The 23429-nt window shown below is 40.3% G+C and overlaps 1 protein-coding gene across 11 annotated transcripts in view; it reads left to right on the top strand.

Annotated features, from left to right (window-relative positions):
* Window positions 1-23429, top strand: part of LOC131686631 (uncharacterized) — an 89300-nt gene that overhangs the window by 46024 nt on the left and 19847 nt on the right. The window contains exon 1 of one of the 11 annotated variants that reach the window (XM_058970569.1): window positions 5370-5491. The exons of the other annotated variants lie outside the window; for them this stretch is intronic. The gene's annotated coding sequence lies outside the window, so the exon portion shown is untranslated. Of the gene's footprint in view, window positions 1-5369; window positions 5492-23429 lie in introns of those variants that run through there. 11 annotated transcript variants of the gene reach the window in all.

The raw sequence follows: 23429 nt of genomic DNA, 5'->3' as shown, positions 1-23429 counted from the left end.
CGATATAAATTCCGGCTGTACACTAGCCTTTCCTGCAGGTGTTTATGTAGAACTTGATTAGATTCCATCAAATCGGGTGGGATTTGCCTGCATACAGGAGCAACCGAGGTTTGCGGAAATTCATCTGGCATTTGGGTTGAAATTCTTTAGTCTGAATTATAGTATGAAAATTGCTTGAAATATCCCGTGCCATTCCAACCGAACTGAGCATATCTAAAAGGTCATTCATGAATTACGTAACGCTTTTAGAGGGGGAGGGAATAATGACATACATAACGGATTACGGTTTGTGATGTAGGATGAGGGCGAGTAAGCTAGAACGTGACGTAACATGCATTTACCGAAGAAAAATAATTCGTTGCGTACCGTCATCTTACCGTCATTTGAAACACCAACAAGCATTGGAGCCAGATGTTTTAAACGTGGAAAGCATCTCAGTCGAGTATTTTCAGTTTTGGAGAACACTTTGAAACTTGTACCCGTATCCTAGCGAGTTGTTTAACTTAGCGAGAACCAATCACGAACGAGCTTCGGTCAGATGTTTTCCATCCACCGAAAAAGTGCTAGTTAAACGAAAATATTTTCAAATTTTTATTCTTCTGATTGGTTTGACAGCGCTGATAAGTGCTACTTTGATTGCCAAGCTAAAGAAAAATTCTCCGATAGGGAGATTTTTTTTTTCAATTGGCTCCAGCTACTAGTCTAGGGGCAGATCACTTGCGATGCATTTTCAAAAATCAACGATATTAAATGCAATTCTTTTCATCAAAATAGAAATTCATCAAGTATTTTGCGTTGCGTGTAAGACGTCAAAACCTTCCAAAAAACTAATCCCACATGCAACAAAATGTCGAATAATGTGGATCAGTATAGGACGTTTGTTAAACAAATTTTCGCAATTTTTTTTTTATTTTGTTGCAAATTTACACTTCTAGAGTGATCTACACCTAGAGCTGAACAGACTAAATACTGAAGTCAGTCCGGTAGAGGCAGTCGCTTCCTAAGAGCATGTTCAGGAGTGTTTTAGTTTTAGATTTATAATTTTGACAGTTCTATAATATAAAACTGATAATTTTAAAACTGGAACTTTCTGTACCCAGCAGCAGTTTTAACGGATGTTCTATTCAGTTTAAAATACATGTCTCACCATTCCTTCAGCGTTACGGCATTCAAATTTATTTTTCCCCAGTCTATCGGGTCTAAGTGTCTGTGCTGAAAACTTTGCATGTATTTAAAACACAGTTCTAAACGTGTTTCAAAATCAGCAACAGAGAGAACGGAGTCGTATAACAGTTTTAAATTCTGAAACAAAACTGTTCGAAATTATAAAACAAAACGCTCTGCTGGGGATGTGAATGTTTCAGTTCCAGTTCTACTTTGAAACTCCTATACAAAATAAAACGCTCCTGAACATGCCCTAATAATCCTAATCCTGATCACTGTGTATAAATGCCTGATTTTATCAAATTGACGTTGCCAAACTCACGAATTAACTCTCGGACGAGTCGCATATCAGTAGCCGAAGACCCAGTCAAGCCTGCCCGTGCTTTGGAACTATCTAGTGTTCACAGAACCCGAAATATCAAACGTGCGTGCAAATGAAACAAAAACAGCTACATATTGTATGACATGGGAATTTCACCAGCTACTTTTACATCTGATCAACACATCGCACACAAACTATGCAAAATCAGTGCATCAAGCGTCCAATAGTTTTGCAACTTCCAGACAAAAAGACAAAGTTCTCATTCTTCCAGATTTTTTAAGTATAGATGTTTTGAGACTTTTTTGGAGGTAACCTACGAAAAAAACCGATCGACATGGAGCGTGAATCGAAAGCAATAATGGTAAAAAATACCCCCAGAGGCAGGATTGGAGCCCGCAATCTTTGAAACTCCGGCCCGATGCACTAACCCTGGGATATGCTGACGTCCCAGAAAGAACATATGATCATCGCACTGGCGATAGTGATCGTACCCTGCCCGCAATTGCATTGGGCCGGAGTCTCAAAGGTTGCGGGTTCGAATCCTGCCTCTGGGAGGAATTTTTTTCACACAATTGCTTTCGCTTCACTTACCATGTCGATCGGTTTTCCTCCGTTGGATACCATCAAAAGTCTTAAATGAGGTATTGCCCCTTGCGTCAAAACCCAAATAAATGAATTATTAGTTTATAGATGTAGTTACACACACACACACACATTATAATGTAACTCAAAATAGTGTCAACCTTACATATACATAACTCCTATTGTATGAAGCAAGCGTGAAATTTTTGAGGGGCCCATATTAGGAATTTTACTGACAAAATTAATCCCACTTTTCTTGACAGTTCACTAGTATTGTTTACATGGACCTATAAAAATTTAAAGTAAAGTATTCAATTATTAGCTCGATTCAAAACTCGTCGAAATGTGTGTTTACATTTGAATGGCTGACGTCCAAAAGGGACCAACCCACATTTTTTCCAAAATTGACATTTTTGCATTTTTTAATAGTTCTATGTACGCGGACTGAGAAATTCGAAAATAATTTTTAGATTTTTTGCTATTAGCAGTCAAAGTTAACGATGGAGGACAATGGAATTCTGTCGCTAGAGTGGCACTGTTTCCAAATTTTTGATAAAGCTAAATAGACGTATGGTGTCTTCGAGAAAGTCCTATCATTTTCAATATATCTTCGGAAGATGCAAACTTTGTAGGTCCTGTATGTTTCGAGATAGACCGCTAGATGCCTTTGCCAAAGACACCATCACTTTTAAACAAAAGATAATGAAAGGTCATGTGAATTGTGGGTTATCCCGTTTTGAGGCTGCAGGTACCCCCGGGGTTACCCCCTTGAACTACGAAAATGCTTGTGAATCGTAATGATTTTATTTTTTCTAGACAACTTGGGTCAATGAACTACTAATAAAATTGTGAATTTTACAAAATAAAAACAATGTTAATTTGGAAATGCGTAAGTAAAAACCTATTTTAATCCACCTAGCGGTGCAATTGTGCCTTTCTCAATTATGAATCACGAGAATGTGTGCGTTGTTTATATTCATTAAAAGAGTTCGAGTTCTAAAATTTTGAAAAAAAAACAGCCACGGTAATATTGAACTGAAAAAAGGTTCGAAATCGGCAAAGTCCCAAAAAGTCGACTTTTATAAAAAAATTTTTTTTCGAGATAACATAAAATCTCGACGTTTCATGCATTTTAAAGATGTTTGGCATCAAAAATACGAATTCGATTTCTGAAATTTCATGGGGTCCCCCCTTTGAAAAAAAAATTGAGTTCCGACTTATATGGGAATTTCATATGTGACCGGACGGTTTAGTCTATATTTCCGGAACCATATAAGCGATCCGTACGAAATTTTATAGACATCTATGGGGATATTATAGCTATCATTTGGGACTAAGTTTGTGAAAATTGGCCCAACCATTTCCGGGAAACTGATGTGAGTTCGTAAATTTTGAAAGATGGCCGCTTTTCCCGGGCACTTCCGGAACCGTCTATGGTGGTTAATGTAGTCAACGAAAGTTTGGTTGGCCGTCGGTGACCTAGAACAGCAAATTTAAGTTGTTTGAGAGACATTTTAGCGAAATTTTTACCTTTTTTGCTTTCATCGGAGTATCGGTTTGAATCACAATTTGCTATGTGATCGCACGCCACAACCTGTAACTCCGGAACCGGAAGTCGGATCGGGATGAAATTAAATAGCCATTTACGGGGACGCAATACCTTTCATTTGAGGCCAAGTTTAGTCGAATCGGTCTAGCCATCTCCGAGAAACCGATGTGACTGTTATTCTGAATTTAGATACTTCCGCCGGGGCTTCCGGAACCGAGGATGGTGGCCAATGTGGCCAAATAGACTTTGAATGGATGTTAGTGACCTAATACTACAAATCGAAGCAGTTGTGGTCATATTTTGGAAAAATTTTCACCTTTATACATTCATTGCAGAATTTATTAAAATCGACATTTTCTGCGTGTTCGTACTTATCACCCTGTAATTCCGGAACCGGAAGTCGGATCCATTAGAAATTCAATAGCAGCCTATGGGAACGTTGCACCCTTCATTTCAGACTAAGTTTGTCAAAATCGGTTCAGCCATCTCTGAGAAAAATGAGTGACATTTTTGGTCACATACACACACACATACATACATACACACATACATACACACACAGACATTTGCCGAACTCGACGAACTGAATCGAATGGTATATGTCACTCGGCCCTCCGGGCCTCCGTTAAAAAGTCGGTTTTCAGAGCAATTGCAATACCTTTCTATTGAGAAAGGCAAAAATACAAAATGTGGGTTAGCCCCTTTTGGACGCCATCAGCCATTCATTTTGCTAGCGTTGCCAGTTTTATTTTGGGTGTTTGGCCTCGTAGAGGAAATAGGCCGACGAAAATAACAAACTAGAAGAAGAGAAAAACCAAGTGTCAATTTGATCCAGCTCTCGAACGTCATTTTGAACCAGTGTGAGCCATAATAAGATGGCGTGTGAGCGATACGTGAACCAGAACGAGAGCGTATGTGAGTAGTATGGGGAAGGAACAATAAAAAATGGAAAACATCTATCCGCGAGTCCCGTCCCAGCATTCGACGAGTTTTGATTCGAGCCAGCAACATCCAGCCAAGATATGCCTCTGATGGATCCTAGGCCTCGGTTATACCACAGAGAACAGACGTCCATCTTCAGCATTCAACTTGTGTAAAATCTCTAACGGTTTCGAAGGTAGTTGGGATATCCAAACCAGGTGCGCTACTGTCGTCATGTTTTTTGTGGCTGAGTTCGACAGAATTGACAGCGTTTATTCCTCTACCCAGTCAAACTAGTCCGGAACCGTTTCGGACTTCCAGCATGAACTCCAGCTCAAATGCATCGGAATCGGTTGTTTTCTTTGAGCAAGATTCCATACTGAATCCATTCAGGATTTCTAACCGGGTCCGGAATGGATTTGACGGATAGTTGGGATAGGTTGGTGTGGAGGCGCTAGTGTTCATCGTATATTAATTCAAATGTTTACACACGTTTTTAAATATTTTTGTTCGATCATGGATGTCTGTTCTCTGTGGTTATACTGCTAAGCCGCATCGTACTGGTAAAACTTAAACAGATTTTTCTGAACGGTATCGCATGGTTGTCGGAAGTTCCCTAAAACATAATTTGGAAAATAAATTTTTTTCTGGCAACGCTCCAGCTCTCCGTTGAACTCTAGCGATTTTGCCACCTGGGCGCCAGTTTGACGCTCCAGAAAGAACTTTGTTTACATTCGACGAGTTTTGATTCGAATCAATAACATCCAGCCCTTGTGCGATTCAGTTTGTTTTTTTTTCCTGTCCGTGGTTTTGCGCTGTTATTCGTTTTAGTCGAAATGTAGTGTGCCTCTCTGACTATGTCAGTCGCGAATCCTATAATTGTTTAGTGCCTTGATGATTTTCGGTCGTGCGATGACAAAAATCGAAAAAAATTATCGCTGGCGTGTTGTTCGGTATGTAGTGAAACGTTTCTATTAAGATTTCTGACAGCTCATTTACAGCCACAGATGAACATTGCCTATCCTTATAACATGGGCGGAATAAAAGTATCAATGCGTTTCGCATTTTTATAAAAATGTTATATTTGACGTGAACAATCATCGCAACATATTCTGTGTGTGAGTAGGGTTTAATGTAAAATACTATATTGTGTAGAGTTAAAAATATCCAGTTCTTCTTTGACGGTTGCAAATGAACCTAATGCGACTCGTGATGAATAGAAAAAATATTCATTCAAAATTCCATGTTATTCATTCAATTGAAAATCGTACAATAACATTCATTTCACTAATCTATGAAAATGTTTTCAAATGTTGACAAAGCATATAAAATTATAATTATCGTTTACATTGCGCCAGGGCCTACTTTGATGCGTTTGATTCGTTGTTGCACGTTCGCCTCGGGCAATAATCGGAGACGAATGAAAACCTGTTAATGAATGGGCAGCTGGTTCGTTTGACGTTTGCGATAACGCCATTGAAAAAGAATGCGACTGAATATGATGAATTTTCATTCCATAAATTTGAAAATTTGTAACTCTGATATGGTTTCTCTTAATGTAAATCAGCTGAATATACTGAAGAATTGTAAACGACGCGTATTTGTGCTTGTTCTTCCATGTAGAGTTAACAAATGTAGAATTAATATACCCTCGGGATCAATAATGTGTAAATACAAATTTATTTCAATGCGAAACGTATTATTGGTCTAGCCTTCGCATTGAAGTATTTTTGACAGCATATTGAATAATTCACACAAATCTCACGGAATGTCAAAGACAGTGACTTGTTAGCTACTCTGTGCAAAAGGACCAGTCGCGTCAAATGGCCCCTCCGTTCAAACAATTTCGCACCAGAAGCGATGAGCTCGAAACGTTAATCCGACTGAATTTACTAACATAAAGATGCAACCAGTCGCAACATTTTAGTCGCCCACCAGAATTGACTTTTTTATGGCTCTCTACTGTTTTAACTGTCTGCTTTCTCCAACGAAAGAACGGCCATCAGAACTTCTGGAATAGTGTGACAGCTTCCGAAACTAGTTGTTTGACAGTGAACAAATAGCGATTTAGCGCTTATCTGATCAGAAGAAGTCGGAACGCAATTTATTGGCTCACCAGGAAAAAAACATTTTTTTTATCTAGGGATTCAGAAGATATAAAAAAATCAAAGTAATGTCGACTTATGATAGTCTATCTACAGACGAATTGGGTAGTAAATTCACAGGGAGAAAACTTGCATCAGTAACCCAGATAATTCATGAGTTTCTAATCTTGACGGATACACATAAAACAGCTACGCTGTATTAAATGCTACCCAACGGCAACAAAAAGCAGAAACATTTGAATTGTGCCAAGCAATTTCATAATTATGCACTTAAAATGCTGATTACTGTCAAAGTTTTTTAGATGCTGATTTACAACAATTATGCATTAAAAATGCTAATATAAAGCAAGAAGCATTCGAAATACAAATAAATGCAATTTATAACTACGTTCAATTTGTAAAGTAGGAAGGTGTTACTGTTCCGACGGTTCCCAGTCCCGGAATAGAATAGCAGACAGGCAATCGCTATCAATCACCATGGTAGCATGGGAGTAGCATCCGTTTCAACAGCGTGGTTTTGCAAGTGTAAAAAAACTCTTCCAGTTGCTGGCAATCGTTTGGATGTGGATAAATGGCGGAGAGGTGTCAATAAACACGGAAAATGTATTGCTCCATAAGGGCTTTGATAGTTTTAAGTGTTGTTTTCCTTGCGGAACAATCGTCAAAATTGCTACCACTATTAAGCTATTTCGCAATGGATGAAAGCACCAAACTTGAGTAGTTTATAAGATAGAATAGTCGGATAGAGAATAGTCACTTTAATAACCTAGAGTGTGTTCTGTTTACAGGATGCAGTTGTTGGAGTGTGCATGGAGGTACGAGAATGCTTGACAATCCGGAAAGAAATTCGAAATGACGAAACTTCCTACTGCAATGCCACTTCATCTGAAGCACTGATAAAAAAATTTATGCATAATTTAAATACCGTATAACGTAAACATTGAAATTCGGTTTATTTATTTTTTTTAGTTCAAATAAACAGAACTCAAAAGTACAATGAACAACTTTTTTCCCCAGTGCAACTCCGAACCTCCTCCGGTAGTGCATCGGGGCAAAGTTCGCTACAAGAGCGCCATTTTTCCTCATCCGAATGATTTTCCGTACCGATGCGCACAGGCACTAGGCAGACCTATAGCAGTCAGCAGAAGTGTGGTTGGCTGTTGTGCTCTGCAGCTGGTATTCGTTTTGTCAGCAGAGGACTTTTATGCCAGTTGAGTGCAGCTTCGGGGTTGTGTTGCGGAATGTGCAACTAATGCCGTTGATAGTTGCACCCTCCTTCGCGTGAACGGCGACAAAATGTGGAAACGTGTTTTGATCGCAGCAGCCTCTGGTTTCCGCATGCATAGGAGGGTTCTGTTAAAGAGTGGGGGGAAACGTGGAAAATGAAAGGGTATGCGGAAGCGGGTGTGTTTGTCCTTGAGGGAATGGAGAGCGTTGCAACTTACTGTTTTTGTCAGACAACAGTGTATTTTACAATCTAAACAAATGGCAACGTACAACCAAAACACATGGTAGTTTCCTTCGTTCTTCGCTTAGGCAACCCGGATATGCATGAAGTGAAGGCACGTTTCATCGCATGAGTTTGATTGTTTGTGATACTGGCAATAATACAATTGTGGTAAGATCCGTTCGCCAAGTGCAGCAGTATTCAATGGGAGCTTAAATGTTTTATCTAAAATGTACTTCAGTAGTACTTTATAATGGGGTATTGTGAGGTAAGGTAGTTGAGGTTAGAAGCTTTGAAACTGCAAGAATGTATGCATGAGGCAACTCACGTGAATTCGTTGTCGTTTTTTGTTACCATCTGTAAGTAGGGATTTGCCCACTACTCGGGTTCTTGTTTGCCCGGCGGCCTTCTTTTCAGGGCGGCCTAGATGCTTCTACTGGAATTTCGGATTTTCGTAACAACAAACTAATGGAACACAAATAAATAAATTTAATTTTACCGTGTTTATTTCTACCAACTCTCCCTTCACTGCACACTGCCGTTTATAACGCACTGCTGCGGGCGGTTTCCTCCGACCGGCCAGGACAACAACGCCCGAGTTCGCTCTATTTACGTTAGCTGCTCCGGCAGCGTTCCTTGACAATTAGCTAGGGAGGTGAGCTTGGCTCTTTTGTTGGAACCTCCCTAGTGACGTTGGTGACGAATCACCGGATTCCCTTGCTCCCGGCAAGGAATCTCGGAAGGCACTGCAGTGTTCTTCCCAGGTGGAGCCGTCGTCCTACCTGCTTCCCTCTCCTTGACTGTTAGCTGCAGAGGAGAGCAAGGCTCGTTCAACTTATCCTCTGCAGCGAGAGGGGCGGGTGCGTCGGATCCTTAACGGTTAGCCGGGGAAGCGAAAGCTCCTTGGGAATTACCTTCCCGGTCCTTGGCGATCCAGCACCACTAAACGAACACCCGGACCACGGGCCGGCACTTTCGACGGAAATCGACCGTCGCACACGCGCACTGAACGTTGGTTACGGTGGCGGGAAACTGTCACTTTCTAACTATTTTACGATGGCCGCCTTCCGCACTTGACGACAACAAACACCAACCGCCTCGTCGCATAGCTGTCATCTAACCTATCTGCACGAACAAAACCTTTCACAAACGCGAAACTATACAAAAAATTTACAAACTAAATGTGAACGGTATGGAACAGCGGTGAGCATAACTTTAAGTAAACAAATACACTCTACGGAGTGTATACACAAAAAAGGGTATATTCCCACCCAGTGCTAACTTGTTACTCTGACGGGTTACACATCTTCTCGAGAAAAAATCTTAGCTCCTGTAATTTGTTTTGAGCTCTTCTGGTTCTTGTTCAACGGAACACTGCACATTTCCTTCACTTGATATTCAGTGTTTCAATCCACACGATAAACGAGTTCTAAACATTATTAAATTTCTTTATGCCTTCGCCTAAAAAATTGAAAAACCTCAACCAATTTTGATGCGAATCGTAAACCAAAATATTACTTTACTACCCAGTCCGAATAAAAACCTTCATCGTAAACCCTCGCCTCGCCTACTTATGTATATCCACCGGGTCAAGGTTAACTGAAGGGGCAGAAATACTGAAGTAAGTAGCTCACATCAGATCGGTATCGGGTCCGGAACGGTTCCGAAAAAAAATCTAGTTCACATCGTAGAAAGTTATTTGATAGAAACGAATCGAAAGGGGTAAATTTACATTCCAGCTAACTGCACTGCTCCAAAAGGGTCGTAAAAATGAAAGCCGCTCATTTTTATGCAGCAATTTGAGTTCGGTAGAGGTTGTCAAAGGGATTTTCACTTTGGATCTTGAGGGTGGCGGCTGATGTTTCAGATGTAAATAACAAAGCCGAAGCAAAATTTAAACAATTTTCTAACACACCCGATCCTAATCAAAATTTTGATGGAAAATATACCTAAATCCTTGAACATTGCCGGTTCGGAAAACTGAAACACAACGACACCCGTTTCACGTCAGCTCACACTGATTGTGTGTTCCGTTCCGCTCGGGGAGCTACGATCTGCCAATCTCGCATGTCCAGACCGACTGGAATGTTGCAAAATTATGAAATTCCTTCAGCAGCAGCCCCCACCCATTCCTACGCATTTGGAGCATTTTCGTAATTTATTTATTTTCCGGTATTTTTACGAAGTATGCCGTGGTTGCTTTGTTGCTATGCATCCATCAGTGTGATGTAAAACAGGCAGCTCTGGTACATGTCACTTCTGGTGCGAAATTATTTCTACGGGGGGACCATTTGACGCGAATGGTCCTTTTGCACAGAATAGCTAACAAGCCAACGTCTTTGACATTCCACGAGATTTGTGTGAATTATTCAATATGCTGTCAAAAATGTTTCAATGCGGGCTTTCCCAAAGGAGACAGGGGGATTAATTTTTTGTCGCAGCAAATTTCGTGCCAAAAACCCAGTCACCGTTCCGTAGCAGAAAGTTAGCAAAGGTTGAGCAAAGCAAAATTGATGCTGGCAGAGTTTCTGCGAGCATTTTGCGCGATTTGTGCGAGAATTCTGGCAACGAATTCGCTCAAATGCAACAACCGTTTCTGACAGAAGCGCTTAAACCAACCGATGATGCTCACTTTTATCCAGAATCCAGTCAGGAATGTACGACCAAGATCTCTGTACGCTTCCTGCCACATCTTTGTCAGTTGTTTGGCTCGATTCGTGTTAAATTCTACCAGGTAGGAATTGCCAGGATCTTTGCACAGTTTATGTCCGAGTTATGCCAGGGTTTTGCTCGATTCCTGTCAAAATTTGCCAGAAAACGCGAGCGAAACCGAGTTCGCCCTAGCTCAACTAACCCGACAGGATACGCGCAGAAATCTGACAGGGCTGCCAAACCAAGACTGACAGAAATCTAGCAGAACGGTCTCTGCCAGAAAATTTGGTGACTGCCCTCTAAGAACGGTTGGTTTCAAAATCGTCCAATGACGGACGTTCGTTGGACCAATTTGGACAACGTCCAAATAACCGTTCAACGAACGTCCATCGTTGGACCCGTGTTGAACGATTTTGAAACAAATTTTTGGACGTCTCAGTGGGAAACTACTCAAAATTTTAGTTCTGAGTACTCAATTACAAAACTACCCAGTTAAACTCATTCCGGAACCGATTCGGATTTCTGAATGAAGTCACTATGGATTCCAACTCAAATGCAACAACCGATTCCGACTGAATCGGTTTCAGAATCGGTTGTTGCATTTGATTCGGAATCCATACTGACTCCATTCTGAAATCCGAACCGGTTCCGGAATGAGTTTAACTGGGCAGACGTCCATCTTCAGCATTCAACTTGTGTAAAAATCCCTGACGGTTTCGAAGGTAGTTGGGATATCTTCACCAGGTGCGCTACTGTCGTCATGTTTTTTAGTGGCTGAGTTTGACTGAGTTGACATCGGTTATACGTCTACCCAGTCAAACCATTCCGTAACCGGTTCGGACTTCTGAGTGGATTCAGTATGGATTCCAGCTCAAATCATCAACCGATTGATTTGGGATCGGTTTTTTTTAACCAGATTCCATACTGAATCCATTCAGGATTTCGAACCGGTTCCGGAATGGATTGGACGGATAGTTGGGATAAGTGCGTGAAGTCGTTAAAAGACTAAAAGGTAAATTTCATTGAGTTTGCTTCTGTTTAAATTTAACTTTTTTTTGTGCTTCAGTAGTTCTTGCCATCAGTGCTAAACTCCATCACGGTACTGATGGCAAATTGCTAGACAAAAGAGAATGAATCGGTTAGCAGTCAAAACAGTAAGCGATGCTTATTGAGTTACGGTTCTCACTCAAATGAATTGACAACAGTAAGACGGTTCTCTTCTGAATCTCTCATTGGAATCACTATTGAGAGGAATTGAAACTGACCATCATTTTATTCATAAAATAAATACGGTTATGATGGTCATCTTATTACAAACAACGAGCTAAAGGGCGAACACGAAATTATTGCGACACCGGAAATGTCATGCCAATTTTCTTATAATGTTTAAAATCAAACCAAAATTTTAGGGTAGTTTTATACATATATTTACTTCAAAAATCAAAAGAAAAGTTAATCGATGGAGCCTTGAGTGTAAAATTGAACGCATTTTCGCTTGATGCCCTCCATCAAAGTCTTTACAGTGTCATCCGGTACCAGTTTCTCAGTTTTTTCCCATTTTCTTAACCTGTCCTTCTCGTTTTTGACTGTCTTCTTGCTCTTCCGAAGTTCCCACTTCATCATTGCCCAGTACTGCTCCACCGGGCGCAGCTCCGGACAGTTTGGCGGATTTATGTCCTTTGGAACAAAATGGACAGAATTCGCCTCATACCACTCCAGGACACTTTCAGAATAGTGGCATGATGCCAAATCTGGCCAAAATATCAGACCTTCGTCGTGCTGCTGCAAGAACGGCAAAAAACGCTTCTCGAGGCACTCAGATTTGTAGATCTCGCCATTTACTGTGCCCTTTGTCACGAAAGGCTCACTCCTCAGTCCACAAGAGCAGATGGCCTGCCAAATGAGATATTTGGAGGCGAACTTCGACATTTTCTTCTTCTTAAATTTGTCGTCCACATAGAACCTGCTCTTGCCGGTGAAAAACTCCAACCCCGGAATTTGCTTAAAATCGGCTTTTATATACGTTTCGTCGTCCGTCACACAGCAGCTATATTTTGTCAGCATCTTCTCGTAGAGCTTCCGTGCCCGAGTTTTAGCCGTTGATCATTTCCGCTCATCGCGGTTTGGGAAGTTCTGTACCTTGTATGTATGTAGTACAGCTCTCTTCTTTGCATTCTGGACGTAGCTCTGCGACATGCCGATCTTTTAAGCCGAATCACGGCTTGAGACGTTGGGATTTGCTTTAATCATCCGCTTCACCTTCCCCTCCGCCTTTTTGCTCTCCGGTCCTGGTTTTCTTCCAGCTCCTTTGCCGTGGTCCAACGTCAACTGCTCCTGGAACCGCTTCAACACTCTGGAGACGGTTGAATGGTGAATGTTGAACATTTTTCCCAACTGCCGGTGCGACAGGTCAGGAAATTCCAGGTGTTTGGAAAGAATTTTTTCTCTCGACTCGCGTTGGTTCATCTCCATTTTCGTTGAATCTAAAAACACGAGTTTGACAGCATGTAAACAATACACATCAATGAGAAAGTGTGCAAAATTTGGTTGATTTTTACCCAATAGTAAAAAAGTTATGCCCTGTTTAATGTGTTGCAATAATTTCGTGTTCACCCTTTATATTTGATCAGTTTCAATAAAAGTCGTCAGAGAATAACGTTGAAACACAGAGAACAGACGTCCATCTTCAGCATTCAACTTGTGTAAAAATCTCTAACGGTTTTGAAGGTAGTTGGGATATCCAAACCAGGTGCGCCACTGTCGTCATGATTTTTGTGGCTGAGTTCGACTGCATTGATAGCGGTTATTTCTCTACCCAGTCAAACTAGTCCGGAATCGGTTCGGACTTCCAGTATGACTTCCAGCTCAAATGCATCAACCGATAGAGTGGGAATCGATTTTTTTCTTTGAGCAAGATTCCATACTGAATCCATTCAGGATTTCGAACCGGTCCCGGAATGGATTTGACGAATAGTTGGGATAAGTTGATTTGGAGGCGCTAGTGTTTATCATGTATTAATTCAAATGTTTACACGCGTTTTTATATATTTTTGTCCGATTATGGATGTCTGTTCTCTCTGGTTGAAATATCGTCGCAGACCAACAGGCATTACACACGAAAACAATGCTTCGGCCCCGTTAACGGTCGTTTGAGGTTGGGACTGTGGCCGCATTAGCAATGATGGCGCCACTGACATATGAACAAGCATGCTAGGGATAGACCACTAGTGAATAATTGTTCTCAAGCCTGAGGGATAACACCAGCAGATGAGTGTTTGTGACAGTGCATAAAAGGTGGAGCTGGTGTTCTGGAATAATTAGCGGTTCAATATTTTTTGGAGAAATTTCCTCATAGTGTTATGTCTGTTAATCTGTGATATCGCTGGCAGTCAACACCAGTCACTGAAAATTCAGTTTTATGAGTGATGGTTCAGTTTGTTCGCCTAACAATTTCAGCTGCACTATTTCAGTTTAGGTTTATCAAAATATCAAATCGTGTAGCTCTGCACCTAGCGAAGCATCGTCTCTTGTTCTTTTTGATTCGTTAAGGAATAAAAAGAGAGATGGGGGAATGGGAATGGGAATCGACCCAAGAGCTCCCGTGTTATCTTATCCATACACTTAATACAAGCGTTTTCGGAATTGCACTTCGATCGTATCATTCTGGTTCGAGGAAAACAAGCTTTTTAAAAGTATTGCCTACTCGAACAACGTTGATGCGTTAAGTACAACAAGGGCTAATTATTTTATTTTTTTTCAACAAGTGGTTTTTTGAGTACATAGTTGTTTAGTAAATCATGTTCTAAAATTTTCTTCGCCCCCAAATTCGAAATTAGTAGTGGCGTCTTTCCGTCCGAATCCAAAAACGAAAATGCTCCAAAAAAGAAATATTTCATTGTTCATGAGTTTATTTAGTTGCTCATGTCTTATTCACAAAAGAAACAACTAGAGTTGGTTAATGTCAGAAACAGGTTGGTGAGATTGATAAAACTAATTCTAGCAGCTAAAAAGGAACTAGAAAGTTGTCTATACATACCGTAGCTGACCTAAAAATGGCAAATCTTGTAAGTAGGAGTTAACCCACTAATTGGGTTCTGATATAAATTTGCCCGGCAGACCCTTCTGACAGGGCGGTCTGGATACCTCTGCCGGGAATTTCGGATTTTTGTAGCGCTAACCAAACACAAGAAAAAAACAAACTAATTTTAACTAACCTTTTTCTAATCCTTTCTCCTTTGCTGTTCTGCCACTACCGACGGTTGGAAGGGTCGGATTCTTCGACCGGTCGGCACTTTTGCGAACATAAAATTTCCTTCCGACCCCTTCTCCGCCGGGTAATTTATTTTCACACCCGGGCTGGAGTTTTTCACACGCGAGTCTCGGCGGCTCTCAAAAACCGTAACTATTCCGATCTCGCGACGTGTTCGTGTTCTCCGTCCGTCCACCACCGTCGTCCCTTGCAGAATCGCGAATTCAGTTCTCCTTTTTCGCAGCATGCGGAGAAATGGAACCTCGATAAACCTTAACATTTATGTGCAAATATGCCACAAAATTTACACCTGTCTAGCCCTACCAAAACGTTTGCAAGAACAATAAAAAAATTGCAAAGAAATGCGAGCATGAACAATTCAAAGAGAATAGGGAAAGAGACGAAGAGTGAAAATCAGTCAAAACGGCAACACGCCCTTTATGATGATTTCAACACTAGAATTTTGGCAACCGCTTCTATAGGCAGCACTTTAAATGACTCCTATTATATTTTGAAAACAAACCGTATGTCGATCGATGGATTTGTTTATCAAACGATGTGCATTTCGAAACAAAGAGATGAAATAATTCTAAAGCTTATTTTTACTCATACATATACTCTAGAATGCACCTTACAATCACGATTGAACTAAATTCTGATGAAAATTCAAATTTCTTTTTTGATAAAAGTACAATACTTATCTCCTCCAACTCAGGCATGAGTAATGTTTATTTACATTGCACGATTGGTCTGCTCAATAAGGTATTTTTGGCTTCACACTATTCGTCTCTTTCCCTATTCTCTTTGGAACAATTATATCTCACACTACTTTTACAGGAAACGACAAGTTACGGCGGGTAGCTTAGAACAAAGTTTCATTAGCCTACCGATCGTCAGCATCTGGGGCGGGACTGGCCGATAGACGTTTTATTTTTCTTTTTTTCTGTACATTCTATACGCTCATTGAAAATAACTCAAAAGTGAGTGACCAGTCACTCAATTCCATAAAAAGTGCACATGGTCAAAAATTGAGTTTTCCTCACTTACTCAGTTTTGAGTTCGGGTACAAAATGTCAATTTTGAGTACTTTTTACGCTAAGACGAAATATGAAATTTAAACGCTCTGTATTTTTAATAATAGTAACAAACGCATTAATCTGTTTATAAAATTCCACATACCTGCATCTCTAGTCGTTAATACGATGCTTATAAATTTATTCCGAGGACCTTTCTTCACTTCCCGGTGAATAGGATCTCGTGCTACTTGATCTGCAAAATAATAAAGTATGTTAATTTTAAAAACAAACCACACTTGTGAAAACTTACCTTTTAGTTTTCCGAATGTCTCCTCGTCGATTCTTTTGCTGTTGAATCAACATTTAAATGCATTTTCAATTTTTTGTTTGCGGGCTGTATTACTTCGTGCGGCAGTAAGTTTTGTTTTCACTCAAATAGTTAGTAATTTCAAGGTTACTCAAGAATTCAGTCAATTCTACTCAAATCGATACTCATTTTTTGACAGTTTGCCACGGTTTTTGAAATTGAGTGGTGGAAGCTCAAATTCTGAGTAGTTTTGAATGAGCGTGCATTGTTCGTTTCATATCGAGATGCATTATAGTATAGGTGTTCACATTCGTCAAGTTTGAGTGTGTTGGTTTGTTGCTAGTGAAATTAATCATGGCGGCCCAGGACCGCGAAGCACATAATCAACAAACCGACCAATCGAAACGAAGCTTGTAAGCACGTGGTAAAAATAAGTATGGCGTCCGGGATCGCAAAAGAGCAAATGTTTACATCACTAACCAATCAGAATGAAGTATGAGACCACGTGCTTCTGTTTTCTTCTTCATTTCTTCTTGTTTGCCCGAAAAAAGTGACAGCTGATGCACACATAGAAAAAAATGTGTACACCTGTATACACCTCGGTTTCATATAACTTCTCTTTTTGCCTCACATAGTTCAATTGGACTGGCTGCATTTGACGTTCGCTTTTTTGCTATTTACATGTCTCGTCTCAGTTAACCCGCCTAGCCGCCTCTTCGTTCAGTGGGATGGGACAGTAGTGAACGCATTCCCAGTAAACTGTAGCGCGGCTAGACGAGTTAAACTAGAAGCTGGCAATCGGTTGAAACTTTGTTCTAGGCTACCCGCCGTAACTTGCCGTTTACTGTAGAAGTAAAGACGCCGAATTACTGAATAAAGACTCGCCATCTTATCCCAACTAAATAAAATGGTTTGGCAACATTATTTTCTAGCAAACTAGCACCACTCTCACAGCGTTAACTTCTGTTGACTCGCGTACTACAGTTACCGCACAGTTGCAACGTCGATAACTTTTTCATCATGAAGTGCTGTGTGAAGTTTTATACCAATAAAACTATGGCCGGTTTTTAAAATATTGTTTTTTTTTTTGCTTCCCAGTAAACTACGACCTTCTTGCGAAATGGGTCTGGTTCTGTGGTTTACCAGAAAATTGAAACATTACGGATAGCTGCAATGGTTTTTTTTTCGTTTATTTGACACGGCTCATAGCGGTAGCTTAACGGAGCCGTGGATCTTTCACGTGTTTACAATATGTGCAAAATAAAAATAAAAGAGCAAATATTATTGATTACCCGTTGGATCTCGTGCGCTCAACTTTTTACTGCGATCGGAGACCTTCTTTCGCGGCTCGCCTACTGCGTCATGGGGATCATTTAATTCTCTTCTACCGTTAAAGGTGTCTTGGTGCTCGCGATCAGATGTTTTTTCCTGCTTATTACCCTTACGGGTGACCAGTGTAAATCCGTCATCATTGTTTTTATCTTCTTCGCCGATATTGCTTACAGTGGTTTTTGGGGTGCTGGATGCTGCTTTTGCAGTTGTCAATATGGACTGAACAGCTGCCACAAATTTTGCAACCGTTTGTGGCTCGGGTATTGGTATTGAAAACTCGTTTTTGGGTTGGTTTTCCGTGAATTCGTTGGCTATCGGTTGAGATGCATTCTCCTCTGTATCTTCCGCGCAAGGTTGTCCGTGGTGTGCTGTCTGATTACAATACTTGCACGTAGGAGTTTGCCCCTCATGGATGCATAACGTAGTTTGATTAATAGTAGCTTCGCGGGTTTTAAGTTTTATAGTCAAGTGGGAGGGGATAGGTCTTTTAATCCACATCCTCACCACAAGAACACCGTTAGGTGTACCGGGGAAGAAATTTCTCCACGTATCAGGTGTAACGGATTCTACTTCTCCGTATTGCGACATGTATTCTGCAACTAGATCAGGAGGGGTACGTGGTGATAAGTCATGTAGCTTTACATCCACATAGTCTGTTTCTATATACACGGGAATCTTAATTCCAACTTTATCACTTTCAGCCACGTGCTTCAAGTTGTTCTGCGAAACGAAACGTTCAGCTTTGGCCAACGTGTTGAATGATATGAGTACTACATTGCGAAGATGATGATACATAACCTCCTTGAGCTTAAGCTGCATCTTCGCCTTCAGCAGGTATTCCACTTCACTAAAACTCAATCTTATTGAACAGAATTTAAAGTCAACGACCGCTGTGTTGCGTCGGAGCAGAGTTTTTTCATCAACTTTACTCGTGACAGCAAGAATAAATTAAATGTTTCCTTTGTTCTCGAGACAATGCACACTAGATCGAGAGGTTGCTAGTTGTTGTTTACTTGGTTCGATTGTGCGTCTGACTTGGGCAGAAGTAGAAAGTAGACTCAGCTGCAATGGTTGAAGCATCTTTTAGAAGACACCGTAATTATAAACGCTATATCGTTTACCTTGCCTCAGAGATTTGAACTCAATATCACAATACTTTCCAAAATTCATTCCTCTGATTGTAACTTTTGGCAAGTCTTCTGCTCGATTGGAATAACACTGACAGATAAATAGTAAACAAACGATAGACGTGTCAAGTCTTTATCCAGAGGGATTCAGCGTCGTTAGCTAAGCCAAGACGTGACGTGTTGCATAAACAAATACACTTAATGGAGCGTATTGTCAAAATAGGCATATTTCTACCTAGTGCTACCGGATTTTAATCTCGCCCATACTGGGTGGAAAAAAACAGCAACAATTTTTTTCTAACTCGATCAATAATAATAACGATATGAATAACAAATAAACGATACACCAAATTTTTTGACATTAAAAATGTCTTACTCCACTATCTGGGGCTAGGTGTCATTCTAAAATCTAAACTATCTCCCATGTAACGAAACTATGTAAGGTTTGCACGCTTATAACTCCGATATTACTAGATGGATTTTAATCATTCATACACCAACCGATTCAGAAACACCTAACTTAAATATTGGTAATAATTTAATATCTCCCCAATAAAAGTAGACTTTTGGAAATTGGTAAAATTAAAAAGTTCACGAAAAACGGGAAAAATACCATTCGTGAGGCAGATTTCTCAGACACAGCCGTCAAAAGAGGGCAGCTTAGTTGCTCAATGAAACACGAAAAGTCATAAATAGAAGCAACGCATGTCCGTTTAAATCAGTTGTTGCTCTTATCCCACACGAGCAACGTCGTCTCCGGGCGATGCAATAAGCGCTATCGATTTTCGGTAACGTTGGCATTTGCACACACTCGCACCTAAGTGACTAAACCATATACGGTTAGTTTATAAATAGAGGTGACGCGTACCCGTTTGAATCAGTTTTTGTTCTTATGTCGAACGGGTAAGATCATGGCTGCAGCGTCTGGGCACTACAATAAGCGGTAGACGCTATGAATTTTCGGCAGCGGTGGCCGTGTGCGGATTTGTCGGGTACCAGCATGGTGTCACAATGATTTGCAAAGTGGGTGGGCGGGGTGGTTTGGATTTAATTCAATACGGTGTGTGCTGCTTAAGAGTGTTACGTTTGAAAAAAATATATTTTTATGCATGCGTGTGCGTTGTAACTTGTTAATCCATGTTTACGGCGCTTTGTAGCTGCGTAGGGTAAAGAGCCTATTGGTTTTCATGTTTCCTATTTCGGTTATATGTTTTTTATCAGTAAGGCATCTGACAATGTGCTTCTGTTGTTATTGCACTGTTCAGCAGCGTAGTATTTTATATAGGAGAGTACACTCAGGTTTTTTTACGCGGATTTTGAAATTTACGCGGTTTTCATTAACGCGTTTTTTTTAAAATTTACGCGGTTTTCATTTACACGGCCTGTATCCCCTGCGTGAAAAATCTGAGTGTAATTGCATCGGAAACAATCACATTCCCAGCAGAACTTTTTGTTTTCTAATTTCAAACACTTTTGTTTCGTACTGCACACAACGGAAAATTTTAAAACAGAACTTACCGTCCCAGCAGCAGTTGAAGCGGGTGTTCTTTTTCGATTCAAATTCAAGCCATGTCTTAAGCGTTACTGGACTTAAAATTACTTAAAATTGTTTTCCCAGTTTAACCAGTCAGAATATCTATCCTACCCTATGTATTTAAAACACAGTTCTAATTGCGTTTTAAGGTATACAACAAATACGGTTAGGTATACTAATTTAAATTTTAAAATAAATCTGTTTTAAATTATGAAACAAACCGCTGTACTGAAGATATAATTATGTCAGTCCTATTATCACATAAAACACCTATATAACATAAAACGCTGCAGAATTGGTTTAATAATACAATGTTTACACTACAGAGTTATAACACGTTTTAATAATTAGCAACAAGAAAAATGTCACCAAGATAGCATAAAAACCCGTTTTAACTGGTAGTGCGAAAGTTGCATAACAATGTAATTTATCAAATAATTTCATTTTTCCACCACTAATCGATCAAGAAATACTTAAACTTAAGATTGTTTACTTAAGTTCATTAGTACATTATTGAAAATTTAAATGGAAAATGAAATATCATATTTTATGGAGAATCTGTATATTTCCGTTGGCGGGCGTGGGTTTTCTCATCACAGCTCTCAATATGGAACTTTTCTTTTGAATATATTTTCTGGACAGACCAGCCTATTTTTACTAGATGGATCAGCCAAATAATGCCAATCACCTAGTGAGATACTTGATTAATTAATAGATTACAGTTAAAAGACCTTCAATAAATTATGTTTTAATGGGGAGGGTATATAGCAAATTGTAACATATGAAAACAGGCGAGTGAACAAGAACGTGTGTCGATATGTGTGATAGATAAAATTCATTTGCACGCTCTTGAAAAAAGCTATATTTTTAATGTCACCGTGGTCGTGTCCTGTACACAACCCTTTAATTTTTTTTCTTCCGTTATCTATATAAAACCATCTAGAAAAACAAAACGACGGGATGTCCTCATCGGTGAATTGTTTGCTCATATTTGGTCTGATAATATTGAAAGCATACGCGAAGCGGTAGGCTATCAGCCATTGTCAGTATTCGGTTATGGATTGAACCCTAAATTCAATCCGAAAACAAAATCGGAAACAATCTTTAACAGGAAACCGGAAAGTCTCAACAATTTAAAATCAGGGAAAGTCTCCTCCGTAAGCGGGAAGCAAGAGCTACAATGACATGATGTTTTCTCTCTATTTTTCGGAAGCGAGTGATGCTAAAATTTTTGTGCTTACTCAAATTTATGGATTCGAGTAATTTTGGTATTGTTATCGTTGAACACTTGAACAGACCTACCCGAACAAAAGGTCGCATTTTTATTATTTTGGAATTTTACTCTTCAAATATAGTAACGAACAAAAATGGTTCAAAAATCCTATACACCGTACAATTTCAAATTCGGGTTAGTCCCCCTAGTAGTTTAAATCAGTTAAATATATTTTGCGTAGACAAATTAAGTTTTACGCCAACCGACATAATCCTACAAAATGAGCCAGATGAACTTCGTTTGACAATTCTTGGTGGTTTGTTTACATGAAAGTTACGTGAGTTTGAATGTAACAGATGAGCACCCGTTGCACTCACACTCACGCAAGTGACAAAGTAAACAAACCACCGAGAATTAGATTGTTTACACCACAGTTAACCTCACTTTTCTTGACAGTTCGCTTGTACTGTTTACATAGACTTAGAAAAATTTGTGGACGACTAGATTCGCTCGAAACAAATCGTAAAGAATATTTCTAAGTCCATGTAAACAGTACAAGCGAACTGTCAAAAATGAACACTCAGTTCATTTGTGACGTCACCGTAATGTATTCAATTGTCAAATATGAACTTCATTCATCATGAGTTCATTCGTGTCGTCATCTTGTAGACCTCAATAGTTCATGAATTCTGGAAATGAATAGTTTAGTTGTCAAATATGCTGCAAAAGCTGGAAGATTAATTAATTCTGAAAAAAATAAAATAAATTTCAAAACGGCATGTCGAGAACTCTTGGATCGTGCTGAATAGGAGTAAATTGTAACCACAGACTAACACACACAACACTCGAAAACAATGCTTCGCCCGCGTTAACAGTTATTTCAAATATATTTAGGTGGGACTGTGGCCGCATTTGCATTTATGGCACCACTGACATATGAACAAGCATATTGGGGATAGAACGCTAGTGAATTTTCCCCATGTCTTAGGGGTAACCCACCAGTAGATGAGTATTTGGGACCGTGACTAAAAGGTAGAGCTAGAAGTCATTGCGGCAGAGGGCAGAAGTCATTGCGTGTCACAGCGGGCGTTCCTCAGGGCTCCATTCTCGGTCCAACCCTTTGGAACGGGATGTACGATGGGGTCTTAACGCTGCAGCTGCCTAGGAAAGTGCAAAACGTAGGTTTCGCGGACGACGTGATGGAGACAATAGACGCCATCGAGAGCTGGATGAACGGGGTCAAGCTGCAAATAGCTCACAACAAGACGGAGGTGTTGTTGGTCAGTAACTGCAGATCGGTTCAATGGATGCAGATCGATGTCGGAGGGCATGTGATTACATCGAAGCGTGCATTGAAGCAATTGGGAGTTATAATCGACGACCGGTTGAGCTTCAACAATCACGTTGATTACGCCTATGAAAAGTCGGCGAAGGCAACGAACGCAATAGCGAGAATCATGCCAAACGTCGGCGGCCCGAGAAGCAGCTCGAGACGTCTGCTATCTACTGTTTCGTCATCGATACTCCGATATGTGTTTCCTGCCTGGAGTGCTGCGCTGAAAACCAAGTGGAACCGTGAAAAGCTAAACAGGACATTCCGACTGATGGCCGTACGAGTCGCGAGTGCCTACAGAACAATATCGTCGAAGGCAGTATGTGTTATCGCCGGGATGATCCCCATCTGCATTACTCTGGCGGAGGACGTGGAATTTCTATCAGCGGAGAAATGCACGTAACGCTAGGAGACTGGTTCGAGCGAACTCGTTGGCTAAATGGCAACAGGAGTGGGACAACGCGGAGAAAGGAAGGTGGAACCAAAGACTCATCCCAAATGTATCAGCCTGGGTACATAGGAAGCATGGAGAGGTAAACTTCCATTTGACACAGTTTTTGTCCGGGCACGGATGCT

This window comes from Topomyia yanbarensis, chromosome 1 (genome assembly GCF_030247195.1).
Source record: "Topomyia yanbarensis strain Yona2022 chromosome 1, ASM3024719v1, whole genome shotgun sequence".
In the NCBI taxonomy this organism is placed as follows: Eukaryota; Metazoa; Arthropoda; class Insecta; order Diptera; family Culicidae; genus Topomyia; species Topomyia yanbarensis.
The sequence above is the reverse complement of the archived record's forward strand: the minus strand, read 5'-3'. Positions and strand labels throughout refer to the sequence as shown.